Source organism: Phalacrocorax carbo, chromosome 3, assembly GCF_963921805.1.
Source record: "Phalacrocorax carbo chromosome 3, bPhaCar2.1, whole genome shotgun sequence".
NCBI classification, from domain to species: domain Eukaryota; kingdom Metazoa; phylum Chordata; class Aves; order Suliformes; family Phalacrocoracidae; genus Phalacrocorax; species Phalacrocorax carbo.
The window spans coordinates 9,318,888-9,345,233 of NC_087515.1; the positions used below are offsets into that span (position 1 = coordinate 9,318,888).

The window sequence follows — 26,346 nt, forward strand, 5'->3', positions numbered from 1 at the left end:
TAAGAGTTTTCATATTTTTCTCAGCTTCTAGTTACACACTATGGGAAAGTGAAACCCTTAGTGTGTAACATGGAGCTGAGCTTCAAGGCAAAAATAGCTTCAGCCGCTCAGTGGGATTCCCAATGTTGTCAGTGGGAAAGGATGTGGCCAAGGTTTGCCTTCTGGCGTCGTGCTTGCCATGCTGCCTCGCTGAATCCTGCCGTCTCCCAAGGCAGCCCTCTTCCCCACGACTGCAATGGCTCCCGGCTTTCTCATGTATGGGGTTGTCTTTCCTGGCTGTAGTTTGTGAGGCTGAATTGCAGTGCTTTGATCTGTGGATTTGTCCCATTGCTTCTCCGCCCCTTTGAGGTGGTTATGTGAAAGGAGAGGAAGCCCTGAGCCCCAACGGCCCAGAGCCAAAGAGTGTGTTATCAGGAGGTGTGACAACATCCTTACACTGCTCTGGACCAGTTCAGCCGTTCTGATGTTGTGGTAGGAGGAAGGATGATTTCCCCTCCTCAGAGCAGCGGGGGATGGTTCTCCTCCCCCACTGGAAGGCATTCTGATTTCCCCCACCGTCTGTACTCACGCTCACCTTCACATGGTGAAGATCCTGCCAGCCTCTTCTGTGTAAATCCAGAAATTGGATGAGGAAATGGATATTCTTTTGACAAACTGTCTTGGTTTTTTGGGGCAGGTCTTAAAGATGCGGCACTGTTTTCCTTCTGGCTTTGCTTGGGATGAGGGAAGGAAGACTTCTAGCACCATCTTGTCTCCACAAGAGGTTTATCAGTCAAAAGGCTGGTGACACAGGCCACTTTCACACACAGTTTAGTTTTATAGTAATCACCAACACCTTCTGCATGTCTGGTGTGGTTTTATTTTCCGAGCTGGAGTTTGACATGTGCAGTTAGTGTTTCCTCAGACCGAAGAGGCTCTTCTGTGCTGGTGCCTCTGCTCACCCCATCCCGACGTGCAGGCGAAAGCTCGTTTTCCCTTGCAACTGATCTTCTATTACCCACTATACATTCCTCTGTTGCAAATAGCATGTTTTCTTCCCCAAAAGCAATATTTTGTATCTCTTTAACAGACCTAATTAAGCTGTTTCCAGACCTTTCTACTTCCCTATTTTTTCCCTCCTGTTGGCAATGAAAGCAAATGAAAGCCAAAAGGCATTTCCACCTTCAGAAACCTTCAAAAAAAATGGCATTTCGAGTTATCATGTTCATGACAGAATTGTAGTGTTGGGTTTTAGGCAATAAATAATTTTGTTATGACAAATATATTCTCGATTCATTAATAGCTAAGTCATTTTAAGGCCTTCAGAGGCAAGTTCTGCAGCAACAGGGACTGAAGAGTACCTTCTCTTTGCAGGTCAATAACAGCCCTTCAGCAATGATTTGAGAAAATCGTGCACAAATAAGTTATAAAAAGGCTTTTATACAAACTTAGATTTACAGTCATCAATTTAATAATCCAGTATGAGTCCCTCTTTTTACAGTTGTTGTTTTGTAAGTAAGCTAGTCACCCAAATGTGTTTGGGATTTAGAAATAATTCAGTGACTCATAGAAGGCTGGATGGGAGAAATGAACTGAAAGAAGCAAACAGGAGAGATATTTGAGAGTTTAGATCTTGCAAATCACTTTAGAGAGTTAAATGGAATTGAATAACTTTATTCACTGATAAAAAGCTTTAAATCAAAATAATTGTAGCCGAGTGCAGAACAAGTTATAATTCATGAACAAGTCATGGTGATTAATTATAATGCCCTTAAAATTTATCAAATTCATTTCCTATGGAACATTTATTACTTTTGATGGCGTTCAGATTCTTTGCTTAATAATTTTATGTCCATTTATCTTCTGGTAATTAGGAACTGAAGTGTCTGAATACTAGCTTTCATTCCCTACCATGGGTTGCAAAATTGTAATGCTGACTATTTTTTTTTAAAAAATGTTGAAGTACCCAATGAAATGTCTCATTTGCACATTTTTTTCACATTAACGCTGAAACCAGCCCTGAAGTGCAAAGTGCAAGATGTGAAAGACGAGAAGAAGAAAAGAAACACCAGGACAAATAACATTTTTGCCTTGCTATTTTCACTTTAGCCTATAGGCCAAAGGCTCATGGCTGGGTTCACAGGTGACTAGTCAAAGCTTCAGCATTTAACAATGATTTGCTGTAAAATTTATAAATTGAATTAGATAAGGTAAACAAAGAATGTAATAATAAATGTCTCATTAAGTTTTAGTATGAGCATGCTAAATTGCCATCTCTGACATGATAACCATGTACCTGGTCCTTATTAAGTAACTGCCCTGTGTCTGTTACTAGCATTGTATTGACTCCTGTAATATAGTACAGGCAGCAATTATGTGCTCTCAGCTGAGCTCATCAGTTTCCTTTTTCAAAGAAACCTTGAAGCTTTTATATTTAACAGCAAGGGGAAACTCCAACATTTTTCCTAAGGTTTTATGGAGAAAGCAAGTTTTAAAAGACAGTAAATTATGAGCAAATTCTTTCCTTTTTTAGCTGAGAAGAATGAGGCGTCTCTGTTAGAGGGGCTGCAGAAATATATAGTGAACACATGGAACTCAAAAAGTATATTCTTCATATGTTATCCAAAGACAGCTGCAGCATGCATATCCTAATGATAGCAGCATTATGGAATAGAATTATCCTGAATTTAGGACAAACCCTTTAGTCAAACTGAAAACCAACCACTCATGCAACTTCCTTGCTTAGGGGCATATTTATGTGCACCATATGCACAAACCTAAACATTTACCTGCACATACAGAAGCAAAACCAAAAGTCCCAGTCAAGAGACCTTTGAATAACATGGTTTTTTTCAGAGCTGCCCACTGTAAAACAGGTTTCTTAAATGGTTCTGATATTCAGCAGTCAAAATCTCTAGTGACTCCAAAACTTGAATCACATAAATTTTGATGTATATGGAAAGTAAAAGCATATGCAGCAGGGATCTGGAGTTGTAACAGACATGTTCAAGAACGAACTAATCCTGACTATATTTGAAGGTGCACATTCCGCCTGTATCCTGATGTTCTTCATTACAACAATCTGCACTGGTTACATTGTTTGTGAAGAAGCCTTGCTTCCATCTTTATGGATGACGAATGAGGTCAGAGACCTACATTTTGTATTAGTAAAAGCATCAGAAAGTTAAAAATTCTTCTTGATGAAGCAGTACCATTGTTGTTATTTTTTTTTAAAATTACATTACATTTCTCTAAGGACCTTAATAAATGTATGAAATAAATCCACACAATCCATGCATTTTTAAATAACTTCTAAGTCTCTTTTTCATTGGACACTGTCCAGTAGTTACAAAGAAGACCAAAACGTGACATTTTTTAACAATGGAAGTAAACAGTACCTTGTTTCAGCAGAATTCCTCAGACTCTCCTTTCTGGCACATGCTGAGGCCGGCATGGGCTTCTGCAGAAACAAGAGGTTGCTATTGGAGGCAATCTGACTTAATGCATAGGTAAAGCTTTAGCTTTAGCCTCTTATTCTTAGAACTCAGCTTTGACTCTTTAACATTCTCTTCAGATAGATAGATAAAACATTTCGTAGCTTGCACGTAAAGAAATGACAGATAAGAGATCCTGTGGAAATTGGTGGGGAAACAAGCTAGAACATCTGTAGAAGAAATATCTAAAGGAAATATCTGTATCTGATTATATATGAAGTCAGAACTTCAGCCTTGGCAATCAGCTGAGCTGCAGGCGAATTGAGCAGTAAGCCCACACTGTGAAACCTACGTTATTTATATGAAGGGTATTCTATCAAGTGTGCTTTCCCTTTTTATGGGAGGAGAATGGGATCTTGATAGCAACTGTCAGGGTGGATGAACATAACTTTTCTTCCTTCTTGTTATCTTAAGGGGGTCTATAGGATGTTACATCCTATAGTAGCATGTGTGGAGTTGTACAGGTGTGACTTGTATAAGCTGTAATAGGCAAAATTGGTGTGGCAAGAGTGTATTTCTGAGCAGGCACTCTGAAACTGCTTTTTGAAGGTTAACTCAAGTAAAATCTGATTTCTGCTTCACAAGTCAGTAGCTGTGTTAATAGAGCTGGTGCTGTTTTGACAGTAATTTTCCAAGGAGAGTTGCACTCTATGGCCCATATGCTTCCATTCTGTGCAAAAGAACATTAATTCAAATCCCCTGGTGATCTGACAGTCAACATTTTTTTAATCTATGCCATGTCCCTCCCACTGATCCAATAGATTGAATTAGCCAGGAATCAGGCTTAGAAAATGAAGTGGAAAACAAAGTATGATTATCCTTCCTTTATCTTCCACGCTGTGTAGTGTGAATATGTTGAATAATTAGGAATGTTACCTTTTGGAACACAGTCCCATTTGAGCTGGGTGTTGGAGTACTTTGTTAATATAATGTATTTTACCCAAATGGACCTGAGGGAATATTGACTGAATGGGCTTTTGTCAAAGGATAGTGAAGCTACTGATAGTTTATGTCAGCTTCAAGATTAGCACTATTTTGCCATAACTTTATGTTGTAGCAATATAACAACTAAAAAGTTAACCAAAAAATAGCAATACTTGTAAATTCTAGTTTCAAGCTTCTCAAAGAGTTTGAAGGACACACATAGCCATAAACTCACTAAATGAGAACAAATGCTATATCACACAGCATTAATAATTCATTAACAATTATTTCTTTCCCACAGCTGACATCCTCCTGAAGAAAGTAGCACTTTTTTTATATATATACAGTCTGGAAAGTCACATAAGTAACAAGTACTTCTCCACCTTAAAACTGTCAGATGTATTTAAAAAAAGATTTTAATTACCATTAGCACTTCCAAGTTGAGTGCTGGCAACAGTCAGCTTGTTAATTCCAGCAGTACAGGAACTGAAGTCATGACCAATTTTCCTTCATGCTCTAATAAACTGGTTGATTAAGTATAAGAAAGTTTGTTGCTGGAAGTGAACCAAATGTTGTTTGTGCACCAGAAAGAAATATTGCATGGCTGGGGCCAAAGTTCGCTTGTGCAGGATGGAGCAAAGTGATCAAGAAACAAGGGCAAAAGCGAGGCCCCGGGGACCTTGAGTATTGTCTTGCCTCTGACACTAATTTATCATTAACAAGTGATTTCAGCTTGCTGTGCTGTTTGCCTCTGCCACTTCTGATTGCTCAGTCCATTGAAATGGCAACTTATTCAAGCCAAGATGTGTCTCCTAATCTGTGCCGGTAACACGCTGCCGTGCAGGGATTGCAGTCTTGTTTGAAACAGTTATGAGCCTGGCTGCTAGTAAACCGTAAACACATAACTGAAGGCATTTGGATTAAAAAAATATTCAAAATACCTTTTTTTTTTTGCATATATTTAAACCTTTTCTGTGGGATATGTTAGGTTCTCAGGTGCATTCCAGCATTGCATTTGTATGAGAGGGTGGACTAGTGCTGAAGCTAAATGAAGATCTGGAAGCAAATTAACAGCACTCATGGTAAAAAGCTAGACAATTAAGAAAATCATTTAGAATGCAGTATCATTTAGTTGATACTGCAAATAAATAAGATTTTATTATTAGTGGTCTGCTTAGATTGTATTGGAGGTTCATACTGAAAATATATTAGGCAAATGAAACCAGAGAGCTCTGCAGCTGGTATAAATAGTTACCGTTGCCTCAGATGCAAGAGATAATGGCTGAAGAACTGTTTCTGTGTATTCATAAAACATATATTATGATGTTATCCTAGAGTTACTAGCTGTGCAGCACTATGAAGGCAAATTACAATTCTGTGTTCAGATACAGGTGAAACAATGAATTCTTTCCCTTGGTCTTTCTCCAAAGCTTTCATTAAAAGATGCACAGACTACCAAAATGAAATCCAGACCAGATGTGCTGTGCCAGAAGCAGTTACAGGGAGCTCTAAATTTGCTTCAGCATTCTAAGCTTCTCGAAAAGTGCATGCTCAGTCCTGGAGGCTGTAGGTGGTGGGAATGCACAGATGCAAACTTCCCCATAGCGTGCCCAGAATAGATTTTTCCATGGTTCTTAAGGCACTCAGATGTCGTCTTAATCTGTACTAAAATAGCTATATATATTCTCTCATATATCTGTACATACCTTAGAGATACATATATATCCTATGTAGCTATATATATCCTCTCCTATAATAGTACAGCAGCAAATTCAGGGACTTCATGCCCACCCCAACTGGGTAATCTGCATCTGCTAAGTACATAGGAAGAGGCCCCTTTTGGGTTACAGGGCCATGTGAGGCCCTTTACCAGGACGGATCAATAGCCTGAGAGTGGAGGGGTAGATTTGCCTCTTAGTAAAATGTATGATGATGGCCACTGATGTGTTACTTTATAATGTGGAATTCCAATTGCTTTTTCACAGTGGAGGCAGGCATGACTGTATATGCAAAATGAGAAGCATGCAGATAAATATGACTCAGAGCAAAAAGTAATTTTCATTATATTTATTTCATATACAATGTGAAGTCTAGAAAGGTTAGAAAGTCTAGAATTAACTGTCTAGAAAACTGACAGACAGACTTTTTACAGCAGAGAAAACTGATGTGAAGACTGAACAATGGTTGATCCTTCAGTAAGAAGTTACTTTGAGACCAGCCCCAGTTCCCTTGTCACATATGTTCAGAGAAAAAGCTCACACACAAAGTACTTAATGAATTTCATTAGACTCAGCATAATCTTACATCAGCTGAAGGCCTGAGGTTTTTGGATTGAACTCCCTCTGGAAGGAAGGGGTAAAGCTCTCGGCTCTCCTGTAAAGAGAACTGGGCGTTTGCAGATTCCTCAGTAATGGAAATGGTGGACAAATATTCTCCTAATTTTGGAGGCACAGGAGGCTGAGGGTGCTAAGTAACATTGCTATGAAAACAACTGGACAAATACATAGAAGAAAAATTTGTCAAGGGCTATTAAATACAAAAACCACCTTCTCTGGTCTTGGGAATTCACCAGTCTGCAAATCATGGCAAGCTAGGGAAGTATTTCTGGGGAAATGTCTCCTCTCTTTTTCTAGTTTTGCTCTCTATTTGTTGCTGGCCACATTTGGAGAAGGACACTGGTCTGATCCGCAACGACTGTTCCTACCATCAGGTAGCTGTTTTAAGTAACTGTTGTTAACTACACAACTGTCCCCTGCAGAGCATTCCCATAACAAAGTGTTCTCAGTTACTTGGTTATTCCCTTTCTTTTACACCACTTGAAGCTGTAGGTCAGATAACATCTCAGTTCTGGGTCCGTGCATCTGCTTGCTCTTTTTTTCCAAAGCAGATGCTACCAGATTGTACAGTAAACCACAACTGTGAGTTGTTTCCTTGGCATTTCACAGATGACAGTACCTGGTGATACATTGATAGGTGAGAAGGGCAGAAAAGATAAATCAAAGCTGACAAAACACGTCTGTATGATCAAAGAGAGCTGTTTTAGCTGGCTAGGCAATTAAAAACCAGGTGAATTCAGACAGCTTATTAGGCCAGGTTAATTCAAGCACACCAAGCCCCTGGAGCTTGGCTACCTTCTCTCCTGAAAGTAAACCCCAGCTTTCTTACAGGACTTCACATGTTCTCAGTGAGATGGGGGAAACAAAGAGTGGGGGAGAAACCAGATAAATTGGCACAACTCCAGTCAACCCTACTGCTGATGCCTTGTGTCATTGCAAAATAAAACAGATCCAGCCCTTAGCTGAAACTGTCCTTACTAAAGTCTTCTGTTTTAATAATAGTTTACCTTTAGCTCTGGAATGATAGGTACTGCCATTTAGGATTATTAACTTAGTTTGTAGGTAAGAAAAAGTAGTGATGCCTGCAGAAAACAAGTGTGATCTTTTATCAGAAAATAAACCCTGTCTACAGACTCTGCAGTTGACAGGGCACAAGGTTAAAGAGTTTGGCAGATTTTGTGTCTAAAGCACTAATTAAGTAAAGAGGAATGGGCAACATTCCAGGCAGAGCCGGTGATGAGTGGCCTGGACTGACCCATGCTGAGAAATTATTTTATCTTAGAAATTCAAGGCAGGCTGAAAACACCTGCTGTGTCAGAGAAGCTGGAGGTCTCGTCACACCTGGGCTCATGGCAGCTGTCTTTGGTAGGTCCGGGCTCCTCAAACAAACATTTCCTCCAGGCATCGTGCACACATCTTGTGCTCCTTCCCTCTGTCTACTCGTGGCATGGCACCTGCCATCCCAGAGGGAAAGCAGCAGTCAGTTTTTGGCCTGCTTCTCCCCATCGTGTCCTGTCAGAGCAGCCAAGCATGCCATTGAAATGTGACTTTGGACAAAAGGAATTCTCTTGTGTTTTCAGTGTTCTAAGCATAAGGGTTAAAATAAAGCTCACTACACATCATATAGGTCAGAACTGCTCATATATTACGGGCCACTTGTGTGACTGCAGCCGCTGAGGCAATTCTTTACCAGTGATACAATTCGTATGTAAGCCCTCACCAGTGATACAAATCTATATAAGTCCTGTGCAGGTAGACATATAGACATGTCTTGCATCCAGTGGCATTGTGTAGTTGTGGTCCTGAGGTTTCTGATCCTGCTAGCTAATATTAATCCAGTGTGAAAGATCGTCCTGTATTTCTGCCATCATTGCCTCTGATTTTACCATGGTCCTGAGAATTCAAAGAAGGCAAGAGCTATCGAAAGCTTCCTTGCAATCTGGAATAGATTAGTGTTGGGAAAGTTTCTGCTTTTGTCTGAACCAGATTTGTCTATTTAATTATTCTCATAGTAGCTCATTTGCTAGCATCTCCTTGCAGGCGGGCTAACTCTGACACCATATGGGTGCCATGCTTGGCTCTTTCATCACAACAGGAGCAGAGTTTGTTCTGCACTTCTGAGAGCTGCCACATCCCAGGTTCTGCACAAGCAGGTTAGAAGCCCGGCAAGAAACATCAAAGGTAAACACTGTGGCTCACAAGATGTTTGAAAATGCTTTCTTTAAAGCCACCAGTCACCTGTGACGTTGCTGCACTTTGTCTTTTCATACTTGCATACTTTTGGCTTTGATTATGCCTCTGCAGAAAGAGAAGTGAACTTTTGTTACTGAGGCATTACAGACAATTTACAGCACCCTATAAAAATATATTTTTGTTGCAATTCATCAAGGCTAACACCATATTAATTTAGCAGCCTGGAAAAATTACAAGTGATTTGATCCGTAGTGTTGATTAGTAGCTGACATCCTGTCTAAAATTAATCCTCAGGATGATATAGGAGGTTTTAGCCAGGGACTTTGCTGCTTGAAATTTGAGCATTATTTGGACCTAAATGAAAGTGTATTTGAAAAAACGGAGAAACTAATACCATTACATCTTGTCAAGCCAAGGTGTTAGAAGTAATTCAGGTGCTTTGACTGCAGGCCAAACCAAAACACTGTTTACAGAGGAATCATGCTGCATTAGTCACTGAACATGTATAGTCTTCAGCAACTTAAAGGTCAAATATAGTCCTGAGAACATGTAATCTTATGTATGTTTGGTGAATGAATATGAAGAAAGTATCTGTTAGAGAAGAGGAGGATCAGAATATTGAAACAACCCCGCTCACATTTAGATGGGCAATGCGGATGTTATTCCAATGCCAGATTTCTGCAAAGCAGTTTCAAGAATACTCATGAAAACTAAAGGATATACCTCAGCCTTGAGAAGTTAAATAGGTACTATGCTGCCATATGGCAGAGCTGCTTGCAAAGCAAATGCAGGGTTTTTGCTCTTCTGAGAGACCAGATGGCAGAGAGGTTGGTATCTAGAAGCTGTCACACCTAGATCATCGGTAGCAGTCAGTTGTATGGGACAGAATGTAATTTTAATCTGATAGCTTTTCAGTAGTTTATATAAAACACAAATAATGTGTGCATGTATTTCTCAGAGAAACAGAAAAATATATGGTAAGATCCTTGTGATAAATTACACTTGTTCTTGTGCAGTATTGAAAAGTCAAAATTTGATGCACCGGAAATACGGATTATCCCTTTTCACAAGTGGTGATCCTTCCATCTTCAGGGACTTATCAGTAACGTGTATTTTGCAAACCTTCCTCAGATGTAGGAAAACCCAGACTCTAGCATTGCTGGCCAAACACCTGCCAAAAGCATTACAGCTACTTAAAAACCAAATACCTTTTACATTGCTAAAGCAGGAGAGGAAGAGCTGATATAAACATAGGATATCACCCAAACTACATGATAAATGCTGTATTTGTGATTTGTCTCCTAATAGAGGTTCTGGAGCAAGATCCCACAGAAATTCAATGGCAAGGTGTGACCTCAGTCAAAAGTTGTTGAAGTGTGTTTACATTTGTGTTTTAGTTCAGAGCAGTAGTGAAGTGAGTCCCCCCAGCTGTCCCCACTTAGTGTGTGTTGGTTTGCACGGCAGTGCACTGTCAAAATACAGAATCTGAATTGCGTTTGGATGAAGACCCACTCCAGATGCCCACCTAATGAACACCAAGCCCTCATGGGAATAGGAGGCTCTGAACCAGCAGGTGAATGCACTGCCGTGAAATTTTCTGGCATGTGTGGAACACACATGCACCAGTACAGTGCTTTTCAAGCAGGTTGAGCCATCTTGTGATAACCCTGAATACTCTTTGTGCTATGTAACGCATCTGCACCTTCACACTTGCTACCAGACCTCAAGTCTTTGAGAATAGCTCTTGTTTCTTCCACTGAGGCATCCCCTCATCAATACCTTTTTCCACCTTTCTGCTCCATTGCCAACCCTGTGCTAATGAAGTCTTTTGAAGGGCTTGTCTCACCCTTTTCTCTTTCACTGTCCTCCTTTTTCCAGCTGCTGCCTTTCCTGTTGGTGACGGCAGTCTCTTCAGCTTCCCTTCGGCCACCTTCTACCACACACGAACTGTAGTAACGTGTCACAGGAACGCAAAACCAAACCTACTCTGCAGTAACCCCCCACAACGTGTTTGGGGCCTCGGCTCCAGCTGCTCCAGCCTGCTTATCTGTCCGTATTACACTGCACTTTGTGCTAATGGTGGTGTAGCCTCAAGTGGCTGAAAACGCTTTATATTATGAAATGTCTTTGGGTATACTATTTAATTGAACAACAAATGTACATGAACATTTCAGTATTTGAAAAACAGGCTTTCCAAGTCCTGTGGAAATCAGTGCAGGTACAAAAGAGTAATTAAGGGCAGAATTTAGCAAATACATTGGAGCATTTTCAGGATGTTTTTGCTGTGCATCAGTGTGAAGGGGAACTTCCTTTGTCCCAGTAGTGGAAAGCACAGCATTTCATGTCTAGACCAAAGGTCTAGAGTCAAATAAGCTCCTATGGTTGCATTTTGACAACTTTGCATTTCCAGATTAAAATCTATCACTGCAAGAATGAAGCAGAAAATAAGGCAGGGCCTCTAGATTTTCATTGATTTAAAAAAAAAAAAAAAAAGAAAAGATTAAATCAAATCATCAGTCCAAAACCTCAGTTCTTTTTTTCCTTCTTGAAACAAAATATGTTTTCTGAGGTTTCCTTTTCAGTTTTGGATTAGGCTTTCCTGGCTTGGCCATTTGACATGAGAAAAAATTATGCAAGAAAAAAAAAAGAAAAACATAGAAAAGCAAGCAATCTTCTTAGTCTTCTTTTTCTGGAGTAAAACAAAAACATCTAATCCAATCTGCTTCTGACAATCTTAGCTGCTGGCTTTCCTTTTGTTTAATTCCTCTCGGTTCTTCACAGAGCTACATCTTATTCACATCTTGGAGAAGTTTCAGGGCTTCCTATTTGGGTGATCTACTGAAAACCCATGCAGGCAGTAAATAATTTTTTGCAAGAACTGGGGATGGAGCAATTTTTCATTAGTTGCTAGCTCACCTTTGTGATTTCCATGGTACAGTAGTCATGTCAGTGCTCATGTTGCCAGTTGGCCATATAACTACAAAAGCTAACTAACGGAGTTAGAGGTTCCCATCTGAAAAAGCATACTTAATGAATTGTTATTGCCAGAAAAAATTTGTTAACAAGTATTACAATTACAGCTAACCAGAATATGGAGGAAAAGAAATACCTGTGATATGGCAAACTCAACACTTGTGCCTTTTGCTCAGCAGCCATTTAGAAAAAGAAATATTAATCAAGTGCCTCTGAGGAAAAGTTTTACCAATTCCTCATTTTCACTTTTATTTTCATTTTACCCACTACAGTATATCCTTAGGCATCCTAAAAAGTCCTTCATCTTTCCATTTTTGTTGTGTTCCCCATTATTTCCTGTAATTTTATTTTCTGATGGTCTATTTATAAATTTAACCAAACACACATAAATAGTCAATGTAAATAATGCAGTTGAACTTCATTAAAAACTACAGGAAATCATAATGGCTTTGTAGTGCACCAGACTGGAAAGATAATCACTCCTGTTGTATATTGCTGCTTTTCTGAAAACATACTTATTATCCAAAAGTACATCTTAAAATATTATATCCAATTATATAGGGGTTTATGTCACATTGACAATCTGTTTACATCTTTAAATTCAGTCTTGTACTCAGAGTAAGATCTGCATCTAAATTAACCATCTTTAGGCCTCTGAGCAGACATTCAACTTCCTTTAATTAAGATCACTTTATTGTGAAACTTCAATACCACCTACAGAATTTTATCCAAGAATTGTTCAATACTCTGAACTGTGGCTAAAAAGTATAATACTTGTTAAAAAAAGTTTTTCTGCCTTACAAAGCCATTTAATACACTATATTTAAACTTCATATAAATATTTTGTGTATTTACCATACATTCATTCAATGAAAGCCTCATATTCCAGTCTTTTGACGCAGATACTCTGTAGAAAGGAGCAATAGTGTTCAACATTGTGTTATGTGGGTCAGGCACAAACGAAGAGTGCAAGGTCACATTGTGAGAGGAATAGCACTTGCTGGAGCTGTAGGACAGAGAAACGCTTGTGGCCGCTTATTCCCCAGTGTTATGACCTTTGTCAGTGTTGTTCAACTTTTCCAGCAGACGATATAAATACATTTACACCATCACTCCCTGTGAACCTGCTTTCCTGAAGAGGCCTGTCTGGCCAAAGGGGCATACTTTGAGATGCTCTGTCCTGCTGGGTTCAGTTCCATGGATTTCAAAGGGTTTGGAGTCTGTACCAAAGGCTAGATTGCTAGATGTTTCACCTATGACACTATTGTCCAGGAAATCATGCAAAATATCCTTTTCTGCAGGTAAATTTACTTGAAGGAGGCCTACAGGATGCCTACAATTGCTGAGATCAAAAGTCTGTCTAAAGCATTGTCCAGGGAAGGACGCATGACTCTGCTAAGATGGAGAAAGGTGGTACAGCCACAGTGCAGCCTGACACTGCTGTGGTCCCAGGGAAGGCAGTGTCAATCCGAATCAGGGCAAAGAGGCATGAAGGCGCAGTCATCACCATCATTGCATCAACATGCAACATTTGCTTTGTTAGTGACACTGACAGTGCTACTCTGGCTTGGTGGGCTGACAGCAATATCTAGAATTCCCTGGGGTTCAGTCTGTGAGGCAAGACCCCCAAACAACTGTACATAAAGACATCCATGGACAGCTGGGAGGTCATGTCAGTCTACAGATGAGCTCAATTATATATTTGATATTTGCCATATAGAACCATAAGATCCACCTTGATGGCTGCTAAAATCTGGTCATCTGTTAAGCAATAGGAGGTAGGGGTTGGCTGTCAACAAAGCCCACAAACGTGGGACTCTAACAGTGACATACAGGCACGGGGACATGGGTGCCAGGTGCTAGCAAGTGGTTATTCTCATGCAGAAATCTGAGATACTCTATCCATTCTCCTAGGCAGGAAGGACAATGTGGTGCCACCAGAATAATGCTGGTCTGTCTTTCTACCTTCATCTAAGCAAATGTGCTGGAGATCAGCTGGATCTGTGTGGTGCCAGCATGGCATGCTGCTAGAGGAGCCTGATGTGGGAGAATGCGAGGACATGTGCATAACTGGGGAGCCCCAGTGCGCCCAGGTGAGGTGTGTTGCCCTAACACTGGGAATGGCCACAGGCTCTGGGGTTCTTGAAATACCTGAATGAGCAAGCACTAGCCTGGAAGCTAGCACGAAACCTGTGGGAATCACTGTCACTTCTGGGCAGATAGGTGGGGGATAGGGAGGAGAGTGCGCTTAAATAAAGCTGTGTCTCTGCCCTGTCACTGTGCACAGGTGTAGGGTGTGAAACCAGACTACTTCTTAGACTCAACTGTGGGGAGAGAACTATATCCCTGTCGTCTCCAGTTCATTTGATTGGAAAGTAGTCAGGTCCAGCTGTAGATGAGATCTCTGTCTGTGAAACAAAGTCTGAGTGCACGAATGTCTAAGTGGCCATTTTCTCTGCTTGCACTCAAGGCTTCCGCACAGAGAATGAGCATGCAGTGTGTTAAGAAAAATAGCGGCTGTCTGTAACAGTGCAAGACAACTGAGCCAAGCTGAGCAACTTCACAGCCATTTCAAAATGATTATTCCCTGAAAAACTCAAACCTCTTCTTCAATACAGGAAAAAAAAAAAGGCATTTCTTGATGGGAAAAGCAAAAGTTTTGAGCAAAGAATTCTTTTTAATTAACTAAAGATCATCTCAAACTACAGCCCAATCTACCCATTACATGAGGATGATAACTGTCTGTGAATGACCAAATTACATGTGTGCAGGACTGTTGTCCCTGTTAGATAACAGTGTAGTCCTGCCCAGAACGTCCCTGCTGCAGCAGGTCTTTCAGGGGTGTGAATCTATTTCACAAGCTGGCTATGGGCTCTATTCTTTTGTTTCAGAAAAAATTGGCCATATTTGTAGTGCTGTTTAAACCAGCAGGTTTTTACTTTCTCACCATGTCCCCCATATGATTCTCAAAACATTACTTACGTGATATGAATATAAAACCCTCCATCTATAGCACCTTAAAACTCCCTGGAGGATGCCAGCAAATATCTACTTCCTTCTTCAAATTTCAATACAGCCTAATTTCTGCCTCTTTAAAAATGAATAAATAAAAATTAAAGCTATTGAAAAGCACTAGTTACTGTACATTATTTGAAGCCCCTTCATACTCTGGTCTAGCTTTTGGACTATGCCTGAATTTAGCTTTTCCTAGAAGTAAGCAGCATGGCTGTACAGAGAAGAATTATGTTTTAAAACATATTCATCCACATACTGACAATATTCCAAGAAATGGATCCCCCAAAAATATGCCAGAGCTTCCCAAAAATTTAACACTATCCCAGCAATAGAAGGCTCAGGCTTCCTCACAGCCTCTCTGGGCATGCTTCTGTCAAGGCAGCAAAGTTCAGGTGCTGCTGCAATTCCCATGGCTTAGTCTTTACACCTGCACTAAAGCAGCTATTTTAGCTGCACAAGCTGACTGGAGAAGTGGGAGTTATTTTTAACAGACCCCAGTGCAAATTGCATGATGCTGACCGCAGTGACTCGTGCAGCCCCAGAGGTTTCTCACCTGCAGCCCAGGAGCTTGGGAGGGCTCCAAAGAGCCCTTACGTTTGTACCAACATGAGGGGCGACTTCTGCACTAAATATGCAGAAAATACAATATTGCTTTTCCCTAAATTTTGACCTTTGTCCCTCAAATATTGATTTTTTTCAGGGTGACCACTGCATACTGTCTCTTTCTTCAGGAGAAATAACAGGGGTAAGGCTGCTGAGTGACTGACTGTCTTTCCTGGCTCTGTCCAATTAAAATATAATTTGCAATACTGTTATTACTAGGTTTTTTTTTTTTCATTTTATGTAGGTTTTAGGGTATTAGAGTGTTCAAGTAAAATGTTAAAAGATAAATCTGAAACATACCTTTCAGTAAACAGTACAGGTGCATTATTCATTCAAATTTATCAAATTAGACAGTGAGATGACAATCTTTTACAGAAATTAAATATACAGTCAAGAAAGTCTGTAAATTAGCAGCCATTCATCCTTATTCTTCAGTGCATTGTGCAATGTTCTGGATAAAATTAGAAGACTTCTCTTTCAGAGAGATCCAAATATTTGATTTACTTTATAAAATGGTTTAAAGGAGACAAAATTTACAATGCTTTACCATCATTTTTTATTCAATGAAGGGAAAAATCATTATTTTTGGAGTATATAATATCTATTTCATGTATATGTATTGCTCTGGTTGGGTCTGGCAAGAAAAGGTGTCTATAAATCAACAATAAAAGAGTGACATTTAGAAACTGCAAAACTGAAAGAGAAATATGTTGCTATTCTATTAAGGAGCTATACTAGGTGCCAACTCCTGCAAAAACTGGAAGGTTGCCGTTCCACACGGTTAGTGTCATGCAAGCATGGAAACAATGTATGCTGCTGTTAGAAAGATCACCCAAAGCCTCTCTTCTGTCTGTGTTTAACTGCACAAGACCACCAAGAGCTTAGGCAAAAATAAGACCACACTAATGCCTTGAGACCCTTTAGAAATACAAAACAGATATCAAAAGTAAAAACTGAAAGGAATAAAGAAATCATATAGGTGAATTTCAAATAAATTAGGAAATCCAGTCCTGAATCAAGTGGCAAAATCTCCATAATGAAGAGGCTGATCAAGCCTTTATATGCCCCTGCTTTCATCTGGCATGGGAATAATTCTCCTTTTCAGTTAGCTGTGGATTCAAACTATAAAATACATTCATGGCTTTGTCATGAGGTAGTAGTCTTTGCAACGTGTGCAATACCCTTTGAGCATTTGGTAAATATCTGATTCATGTTTATCATGCCGGGCATCTCCTTTATGTGACGGACATGGAAAAACTCTACTCCACAATTAAATAGATAGCTGTGTAGATCAAAAATAAACAGGCAGCAAAATAATCTATACCTCTCACTCAGTGTTCTCCCCCTCCCGTTCTCTGTTCCCCCATGGTGCTTAAGAAAATTACTCAAAGCCAAATATTTCTTTGGGTTTTGCTGCTGATCAGACTGTTCCTATCTAAGGAATCCAAACTTGACAGCTGCTTTTGGTGCCATCCCTTCATTTGCTCTCTTGGCAATCTGCTCTGCCTTGTAATATCCTGTGGAAGAAAGAAGGAAGGAAACGAGGGATTACTCATGGCTGTGGGCTAGAAAAGCAATAGCAATTGCAAAGTGCTTTTGCATGGTCAATCTATTAGACACTTCTGTTAGCAGATTTCACTTGATCGAAAGTCTGCTTGGGTCAGGTCTTCTCCCAGCCAGTCTTGTGAAACTCTTCTGAAGACAGAAAGGATGCAGATATGTGATTCTGGTCAAAGAGGAGCGTTTTCTTTCTCACTGTGAGTGGTTTTTACTACCTCCCTCAGTCCTTATACTACCGAAATGTGCTTTGAAAAATAATTTTACATTGAGGTTACACAGATCTCTTGTTCACCACACTTTCATTCTCACTAGCATTGGCCAGTGTACGATAATTCTGTTTCATGAAAAATGCAGAGATTTTGATCCTAGGGGGAAACCAAAAGAAAAGGTGTGTCTGGAGATATGTTTGGAGTACTGGCGGGGAACAGGAAGAAAAGTGAGATAGTGAAAGTGATCAGTATCAGTGAAAGTGATCAGTGAAAGCTATCTGAGGATATTCATTGATGTTGAAACCAGAGAAGACTCTTGGAAATCAGATTCAGAATTCAGAATTTAAAAAAGAAAAACTTAGCTCTTTGCATATGGGAGGGGAGAGGGGATGTGCGTGCTCTCACCATGGGACATTGATTGCATACCATTTCCCCCCAGTCCTAGCCTCACACTAACCACTCTGAGACCCATCAGTCTCCTGCTCTCCCCAGTTAAACTTTCTCCTCAGAAGATTTTGTTGAAAAGCTCCCTATCATTTCTAGTTGTTCCTGTTGTAAATTCTTCCATGCCGTATCCTGATCTGGCACTGGCACATATGTTGCCAGGTTATTTCTTTGTCATCAAGGGAACACAGACAGTCATAAAATCTCAGGCAACATCATATTGGCTATTTTTAGTTCTGCTATATAAGAAAAGCACAGAGGGGTTGGTGCTGTCACTTCTGTGAGATTCATGCATGGTCACCAGTTTAACAATTTTATTTTTACCTACCCAGGGAATCACATGAAATCATGATGAAATAATTTTTCCTCCCTCTCTTTCTGTTACTTAGAGGCGAGAGCTCTGTGCTGCAACAGATGTACGAGCAGAGAGGAAAGAGGGAAAGAGAGGACGGGTGAGTGCGAAAGGACGCTGCCTCATGGGCACTGCTCTATACAGTACTGCTTCTCATCCTTGGCTGTCCAGGTGCCCTTCCCAGTCCCAACGCTGGATGCAGATTTGCCCGAATGAAGTTCATTTTTAGAGGAACCATGCCTGTTTTCCGCTTCCATGGAGGCTGCCATGGCTCTGTTTGGTTCTCTGGCAATACAAAGAGCCCTTGAGTGTGTGTGAATGTAAATGACACCCCTTAAGGCCCCTGTACACTGTGTAAAAGGGCTTATGTGTAAATTAGAATCAGATGTAACTGTTTTCAAACAGATACAATAAAACCTGCAGTAATGGAAAGAGAAAACTCCTTCCACTGATTTTTATTGCCTAGATTCAGAGTACTGGAAGATGGATGATGAACGTGAGTGGTTTATGTTTCTTTAATGCTTATTAATTTACAGAAAGGTGTGCTTAGTACAATTCAAGGAAGCTTCAGGCTATCTATCTTTGTGTCCTCTAGACCATTGTTTTATTAATGTGAGGTCAACACCTAAGCAAGACTCTCTGCTGTAGGCACAAATTCTGCTCAAAATGAAAGTGCTTCCCTTCCAGGATGAGATGATAAGCCAGACAATGCCACAGCGGAGCCATCCCATCCCTGGCCTGTGTAGCCTCCGCCGCATGAATTCAGGACTCACTCTCCATCCGCAGCAGCAGCAGCACTTCCTCTGGCATCCCCAGAATAACAGCCTAGCACAAGCTGCCTGTTCCCCCTAGGAGTAGCTGCAACTCCCCAGCAGCGTGTCCTCAGCATCTTTCCCCTAGCTGGGACGATCAGCAGTGGGGTAGTGCTGCCCCTGTGGCATTTCGAGAGAGGTTTGTCTGCATGCTGACCCTGGTAGCGTTTCTATGGATGCCTCTGGCATGGTGCTGCTCCCCATCGGCGAGGGGCTGTCCTCAGCCTTGTTCCTGGGCCCCCACTCATTTATAAGTTCGTGTTTTTAGGAACCTCTTTTATAACAGAGACTATTTTCAAAACCCAGCCATTTTCTTTGATGTCTTTTTGCTATGAAACTTTCTACTGTGGTGCATGGACATTTGTTGCTGTCGCTGTGTTCCTCCTGTGTGTATCTTCCTCAGAGTATCTTTCCACTGAGGTATTTTCTGAAAATTGTCTTAGTTGTTAGTCTGACTCTGTTCCAGTTCAGTGACAAATCTTATCATGTACTTTCTGGGACAGAAAGATGCTTTCCTAAAACATATCTCTAGGAGATTCTTTTTATCCATGTCACGTAGCTGTGGGTAGGAATTACCTTGTCCCCAGCTCAAAGACAACTAACCACTGCCAGCTTTTTGGTTTAGCTGTTTCACTTTGGTTTGGATGGATCCTACCTTTGCTTCCTCAGAGTTCACTTTTCAATGTCGTCTTGCAGTATTCTGGAGCTCCTAGCTTTGTGCATGGAAATAAAATTCCAAATAAAAGTAATCTGTGTTCCAGTCAACACTTCTTCAGAGTAATCTGAAAACTCCACTTCTGTACATTTTCTTCTAAAACCTCTCTATATCTTTGTCAAATTAGCTTGCTTTGCAATGTCTCTACAGGCTTTATCTACCACTAAATCTTTCTGCTTATCTGGTTCAGTAGCTCTGACCTCAAAATGCTGCACTTGACCTCAGATCCATAAGCTTTATGTACAAAGCAAACAGTGAAACATATAGCACATTCCCTGATAAATTAAACAGCTGTAAAAATTGGAAATGGTTTTACAGCTATATAGTTAAACTGAATGTTTTTTAGCTCACCCTGTATCCTCGACAGAACTGGGTTTGAGGCAAGCATTTGGAAGTAGTGTGGCAATTCAGATTTAAAATCCCATTTCCCAAGTAAACTCAAGTCCCACCCGCTACTTAATCCCTAAGTTGTTTTTGAGAAACTGGCTTGAAGTCTCCCAAGCCACCTGTTGGAAATCTCCACCGGATCCCAGCGTGCATCACTGCCTAGAGATCCCAAGCTGTTTCAGAGACTGGTGGAAAAAAGCCTATACACTGCGTTCTTCTGTCTTGGCTGATGTAGGAGGCCAGATGCAGGTAGACCCTGTTTGAAAGTAAACAGCCTTTCTGGGCCAATAGAACTAGACATGTTTATCTGTGGGAAAAGCAGCTCTCCTTTCCTCTTCAGACCATAATTTCATTTGTCATATTAGCAATAGTCTATGCAACTTTTTTATTCCTTCAATTTAATTGTTGAAATACATACTTACTTCAAAAGGAGACATCATTGCCCTTTTACTAACTTCATAGAATGGATCCCAAGGTATTTTCTTACGTAGTGAAATAAGGCTCTTTGTGTGACCGACTCCCATTTTTCAGCTGTGACATCTTGAGGGGTTCACTCTTTTGATCAAGGATGACAGGCATCCAGCAGAATTATCTAATTAATTTATGATTTTCATTGAACAACTTATTTTTATTGATTGATCTCCATTGGTATCCACTAGCATCTGGTGAAACTTAGGTAGTTGACACTTTTTTATTATACTTGCCATGAAAACCTGGCTACTTTCCCAGCCACAGAAAGGAAGTTGTATATAGGAGGGTACATATAAATTTTCTAGTTCGCACTGGGAGAAAATGAAATCTCCCTCCTGCAACCAGCCTGTTTTTAAAATTCTATACTGTTTTCCACCTAAATGACTGCAGTGAGTTCAGGGCAGTACACCTAATGCAAAACCAAACATTATTTTGTCTACTAATACATCGACTCACATGTTTCCTCACAGAATAAGGTTAGCTTGCTCCCACTGATCCTAGTTATTTTATTTTGCTGATCCTTCCACCTATTAGCTGCTGAATATTCTGCCTGGCATTTTGATTCCCTGACACTGAATCAGGAAAGAAAGGGGGAGGCAGGATTAAGGGAGGAGGGGACAGATTTTCAGCTGCATCACTGTTCTCAAAGAGAGCAGTAAGTAACCCTCCTGACCTGGGTGCTGGGTGGCTTTCATGTCTGCTGATTCAGGGGGTCCAGAACAGCTGAGTTTAGAGAGAAATCTGAAGGTGTTTCTGAATGGCATTTGCTTTCTACATGGTCCTGCCCTTCTGCCAGCCCAGGAGTGGGCAGAACAGCGGTTCTGTGCCGGAGCTGCAAGGCATTCCGGACGCTAAATGTGGGAGGAGGTGGCTGGTGATGCCAGAGCTCCACATGCTCTGCTGGAGGAGTCGCTGTGTGGAAGAGCCCAGTCTCTGCACAGGTGACATCCTGGAGGGTTACACTGGGAGCCTGGCATCATGTTAGCTCTTGGGCACAGGGAAACTCTTTCTTCAGGAAGGCTTATCTCAAATTTTCTTCTTCCAGGGCTAGAATTTAAAGTAAACTCATGTATACATAAATTGATCAGGCTGCTGAAGAAGACACAAGAATGGAAAATGAATAGCAGTGTGTGCTTCAGCCCTCTTACTGAGCTTTTCCATCGTCCTTGCTGCAAGGTGCTCCCCTGGCCCACTGGCTGCAGCCAGAGACGATGGTGGCAGCTGGCCAGAAGGGCAGGCAGGGGGTGAGCTGTAGTGGACCCCCCTGCACAGGTACAGGCTTACTATAACCATAGAATTTTAAATACTTACTGATGGACACAAATCTTAGTCTGAGAGTATTTATTCAATTACATCCTCTTCTTGCCCCCGTGAAGCAATACAATGCAATTGATTATGTAGCCGGAAAGTAAGTCACTGCAGCCATGCTCTCGGAAGAGAAATACTGAAAAACTGCACAATTCGCTTTTAGAGATTGTACAGAACAAAGGGGATCGTTACTGTCAGATCTAGCCACAGTGCAATGTTTGATATGTTTACTAGTGATAGGCTAATATTTAACACACTAAAAGTAATAGAACGGTCAGCAGGCAGGAATTATAGGGCATAAAACAGGAACTAGACCTCCTCAGCATTTTAGAAATACATGTTGCAGTATGTCAGCTGGGTATTTTTATCCCCACCGCATCATGAAGGGAAGTCTTCCTCGGTGTGATATCTCCAGGAGCAGCCTTCTGTCTGTGAAAGACTTCACTTCGCTGTCAGGTGGAGAATGTTGCTGAAGGAAACCAGCAGACCCTGAACAATACTCACTGCTTAGATTCTTATTTGGAAATGTTTTTGTGTCTTTGACATTTGCCTGCATTTCTACTCTGAACGAGAATAAAGGTAATGGGACAAGAAAGAATGGTCAGTATTGAAGCACATGTTCATGCAAGCAAGGCAGTGACTGAAAAAGGTTTGCCTGAGAATTATTGTTCATGAGCCAAAATGATGAGTACAACAGTGTTTGATACAATACAACCTTGGCAAAAGCACCATAGCTGAGTTGTATGGAAGAACAAGCAGATATCTAACAAGAAAGCAAAACTGTGATCTGTATGATTTTGACATGTGGAGTTATTAATTAACCTGAAAGTTGTAGTTTAATATTCCTCCAGTTTAATTCTGTTAGCCTAACCGGTGAATAGGTGGCTCACACCCCCCTGAAAGCTGGACCATGGCTCTCTTCAAGCTCCTACCCATACTGATGGTATTCTTCACCCTCTAATTTGTACACAGCAGGATTTGTTTTTCTTCCCTGTAAGTTAGCATTTGAGATCTTCAACATGAATCACAAGTTCTGAAGCAGTTAGCCTGTTAATTAAAATTAGAGAAAGTCACCATTCCCCTTGTGATCTAACTTCTTAATATGGTAAAACTAACCACTGGTCAAGTACTGACTTGAATACCCTATCCAAATAAATGCAACACCCGGGGGAGTGGAGACGAGAAGGAGAAAGGAGGCAAGGAGAAAAGGTTTGTAACAAAGGCCAGTTTTGAAGCAATTTATGACTTAGCTCACTTATGGTATGCCTCATCTTTGAAGTAGATGCTTTCTGTACACTCAGACTAACAGGCACCTGCCGCAGGCTTCTGCCTACGTGGGCGTTCAGCTCTGTCACCTCCATCAAAAGACTTTCTCATTAGTTTGTTGATCCCCCGTTGGCTCAGGCTCTGACCACACAGCTCTCAGTGAGGGAGATGCAGGCACCTCCTAAGAGCTTTTAGGGGTTTAATGCATTTTTGATCTAACAAAAAAAACGTACGTTGTCAGAAGCAGGGATTAGCATTTTCAGGATCCAAAACATGAATTCTTATATGAAATATCTAATATAGTACAGTAACTCAACAGTTACGGCTCGAAGGCCCATGTTCTACACCAGCAGTTTTCCTTTGCTTTCTGTGTGTGTACCTGTGTTTTTCCTTTCATTCTGCACGTACACACACATTCAGATGCTCATACTCACTGATATTTTCTACCCACTTTGAAACTAAGCCATATCAAACACTAAAGAACTTTTTAAGTGTGTCCATCCGGATCAGTGCACATTAAGAGCATTTTGTGGGCTACTCTGAGCTCTCAGCATAGAAACACTCCTTCAGCATGCTACTAGTATCAACTTTGCTAAGCAAAATGAGGATTTTATGAATGATACGCAGGTAACATATGCTACTAGAAGATATTTAATATTATGTGGCTTCAAAATTAATAGACTCCTAGTACACCGTGGCTACAATAAACAGCTAATCACAATAGAGCAAAAATCAAAGATTTCTGCAAAAATGGACATTTCCATCTCCTGTTGGAAATATGATTGTGACTTTTCAATATGCTGATCTGACTCATATGAAGTTAATCTTGCCAAAGGCTTTTAACAAGCTTCTTTAGTCATTTAGAAATATGTCTTGCTAGTTCTGCTTAGGTTATGCAAAAACAACCAAGACATTAAAGCTTTTACTTGAAAGGTATTTATTGCAGGATTTTTTTAAACAATTTGCTAAGACTGAAACAGTATTGGAAGTGTCATCTACTGCCTAAGCAGAAGTTTGGGACAAAATCTTGCTTAACCTTATGTGTGCTCTAACTGTTCCTATCACTATGTGCTGTTTTCTATCTTAAAACTGTCCATCTACATCAGAATTTTCCCTTAAAAATCACATTGCTTTAATTTTTTTTCTCATGTCCTCTATTGTGCGGATGCTTTCCTGCCATTGTTCTGTTCTTTTGTTTTTTCTTTTCCTGCCTTTCTACAGCCAGCTCTCCCCTTCCCCATTCCCATTTACTATTATGGATATATATATTCCCTACACAGCACCAGAATTAGTTATGAGGTGGGAAAAGGAGGGTTTCAAATGAAAGGGAAGTGGGGATGCAGAGACATCTGCTTTTATTGTCTCGTTCCATTTCTCTTCCAATTTCTACTCAAAGAAATGGTGCCAGAAGAATCCCAACAGCAGATCAGTCTATTGAAAAAGAGGTTTGCCAGTCAGCCTGCACAATCATTAGTTGTCAAGATGGAAAATGCATCTTCAGAGGACCTGAGTGAAGTCTTCCAGCAATGACCCAGCACTGCAGGAAGTCTGATCCTTCTCCTCCTTTGAAATCCACAAGCGAGATCATTACAGTGTTTGCCATCATTTTTTTTTATTTCTTTTTCTCCCATCCTCTGATTCTCTAGCTTTCACACTTGGCCTTCTCTCTGACCTCTGCTTCTCTCCTTTGATCATTATCCTTTTTCAAGACTCTTTCATTCTTATGTGCCTCCTGAAGCAAATTCCCTTTCCCCTTACTGCCTGCTGAAAGTTACTTTCCCACTTAGCCTGAGCTATGCCAGGGGACAGCGTTGTAGCTATAAACGCCAGTGGATGTCTCTGTTGGAGCAACAAGAGTACCCTGCTGAGAAACAGATTTCTTAATGGCTCCACTGGAATTGTGACTGGTCTGCCTGCAGCAAGTCTTATGCCGGTCATGTCTCCAGGGTGTACAAACAAGGCCACAGCCTTTTGTAAAACCAGTAAGGAAGTTTGGGATCAGATGTTTGGATTTAAAAAGGGAACCTTTTGATAGTATGTACAAAAAGCATGCATCCCACTGGGGAAAGCATACAGCGTGCCCAGCTGTGGCAGTGAGCAGAATTCCTGGTGTTGTCAGATTTTGAAGGCTACATCTGAAGTTGCATATTGCTTTCTCTTATTTCCTGTGGGTTCCAATTGGATGTGCGTTACTGCAGAGATTACGTCTACAGGGCAACCTCCACCAAAAACAATCAGAACCAGCAGCTTCTATATATGCCACTCTCTTACCTGGCATTAAAAGGACAAGTGTTTTTAATCTTATCATGGTTATTTAGCACAGCAGGGATTACAAAATGGTTTTTGAATCAAAGTGCTGCTATGAAACAAGCTTTCTGTTTCTTGGAGTCCAAGTCAACTTTTGTTGATGCAATTTCAAAGAGGGACAGAGGTCCCAAATTAAGCACACAGCGCCTAACAGATGTAACATTTTAATGTAACAATGAACGTTTCTTTCGGCTTGCAGGACTGTGCACCAGTTTATGGTGCTATCATTGATATACAATTTGGGATACATTAATCTTGATTAAAGACATTCCAAATAATAGTTTGGCTCAATGTCCGCCATTTCCCAGTGTACCAAGCATCTACAGCCTTAGAGAGTGCTTACCTTAAACACAAGAAGGAATCATTTACACTGTGCAGATTGCAAGCAGTTCTACCTCATAAATATGGGTATACCGCATACTTTTCTGTAAAATGGAGAATGCGCAGTCACCCTGGTTTCAGCTGGGACAGAGTTAATTTTCTTCATACTACCTAGTATGGGGCTGTGTTTTGGATTTGTGCTGGAAACAGTGTTGAAAATGCAGAGATGTTTTAGTTGTTGCTAAGCAGTGCTTACACTAGTCAGGAACTTTTTCAGCTCCCCCTGCTCTGCCGGGTGCACAAAAAGCTGGGAGGGGGCACAGCCGAGACAGCTGACCCAAACTGACCAAAGGGATATTCCATACCATATGACATCATGCTCAGTGTATAAAGCTGGGGGAAGAAGAATGAAGGGGGGACACACGCATTTGGAGTGATGGCGTTTGTCTTCCCAAGTAACTGTTACGTGTGACGGAGCCCTGCTTTCCTGGGATGGCTGAAAGCCTGCCTGCCCGTGGGAAGGAGTGAATGAATTCCTTGTTTTGCTTTGCTTCCGCATGTGGCTTTTGCTTTACGTATTAAACTTTTATCTCAACCCATGAGTTTTTCACTTTTCCTCTTCTGATTCTCTCCCCCATCCCACTGGGAGGGGAGTGAGTGAGTGGCTGTGTGGTGCT

The 26,346-nt window shown here is 40.9% G+C and overlaps 1 long non-coding RNA gene across 1 annotated transcript; it reads right to left on the bottom strand.

The window, feature by feature from the left end:
* Positions 1-874: 874 nt before the first annotated feature.
* Positions 875-4,984, bottom strand: LOC135312441 (uncharacterized). Its single transcript, XR_010371961.1, has 3 exons — positions 4,822-4,984; positions 3,378-3,439; positions 875-2,159 (listed from the first exon to the last, which is right to left on the bottom strand). It is a non-coding gene; the product is annotated as an uncharacterized LOC135312441 (long non-coding RNA).
* Positions 4,985-26,346: the final 21,362 nt, after the last annotated feature.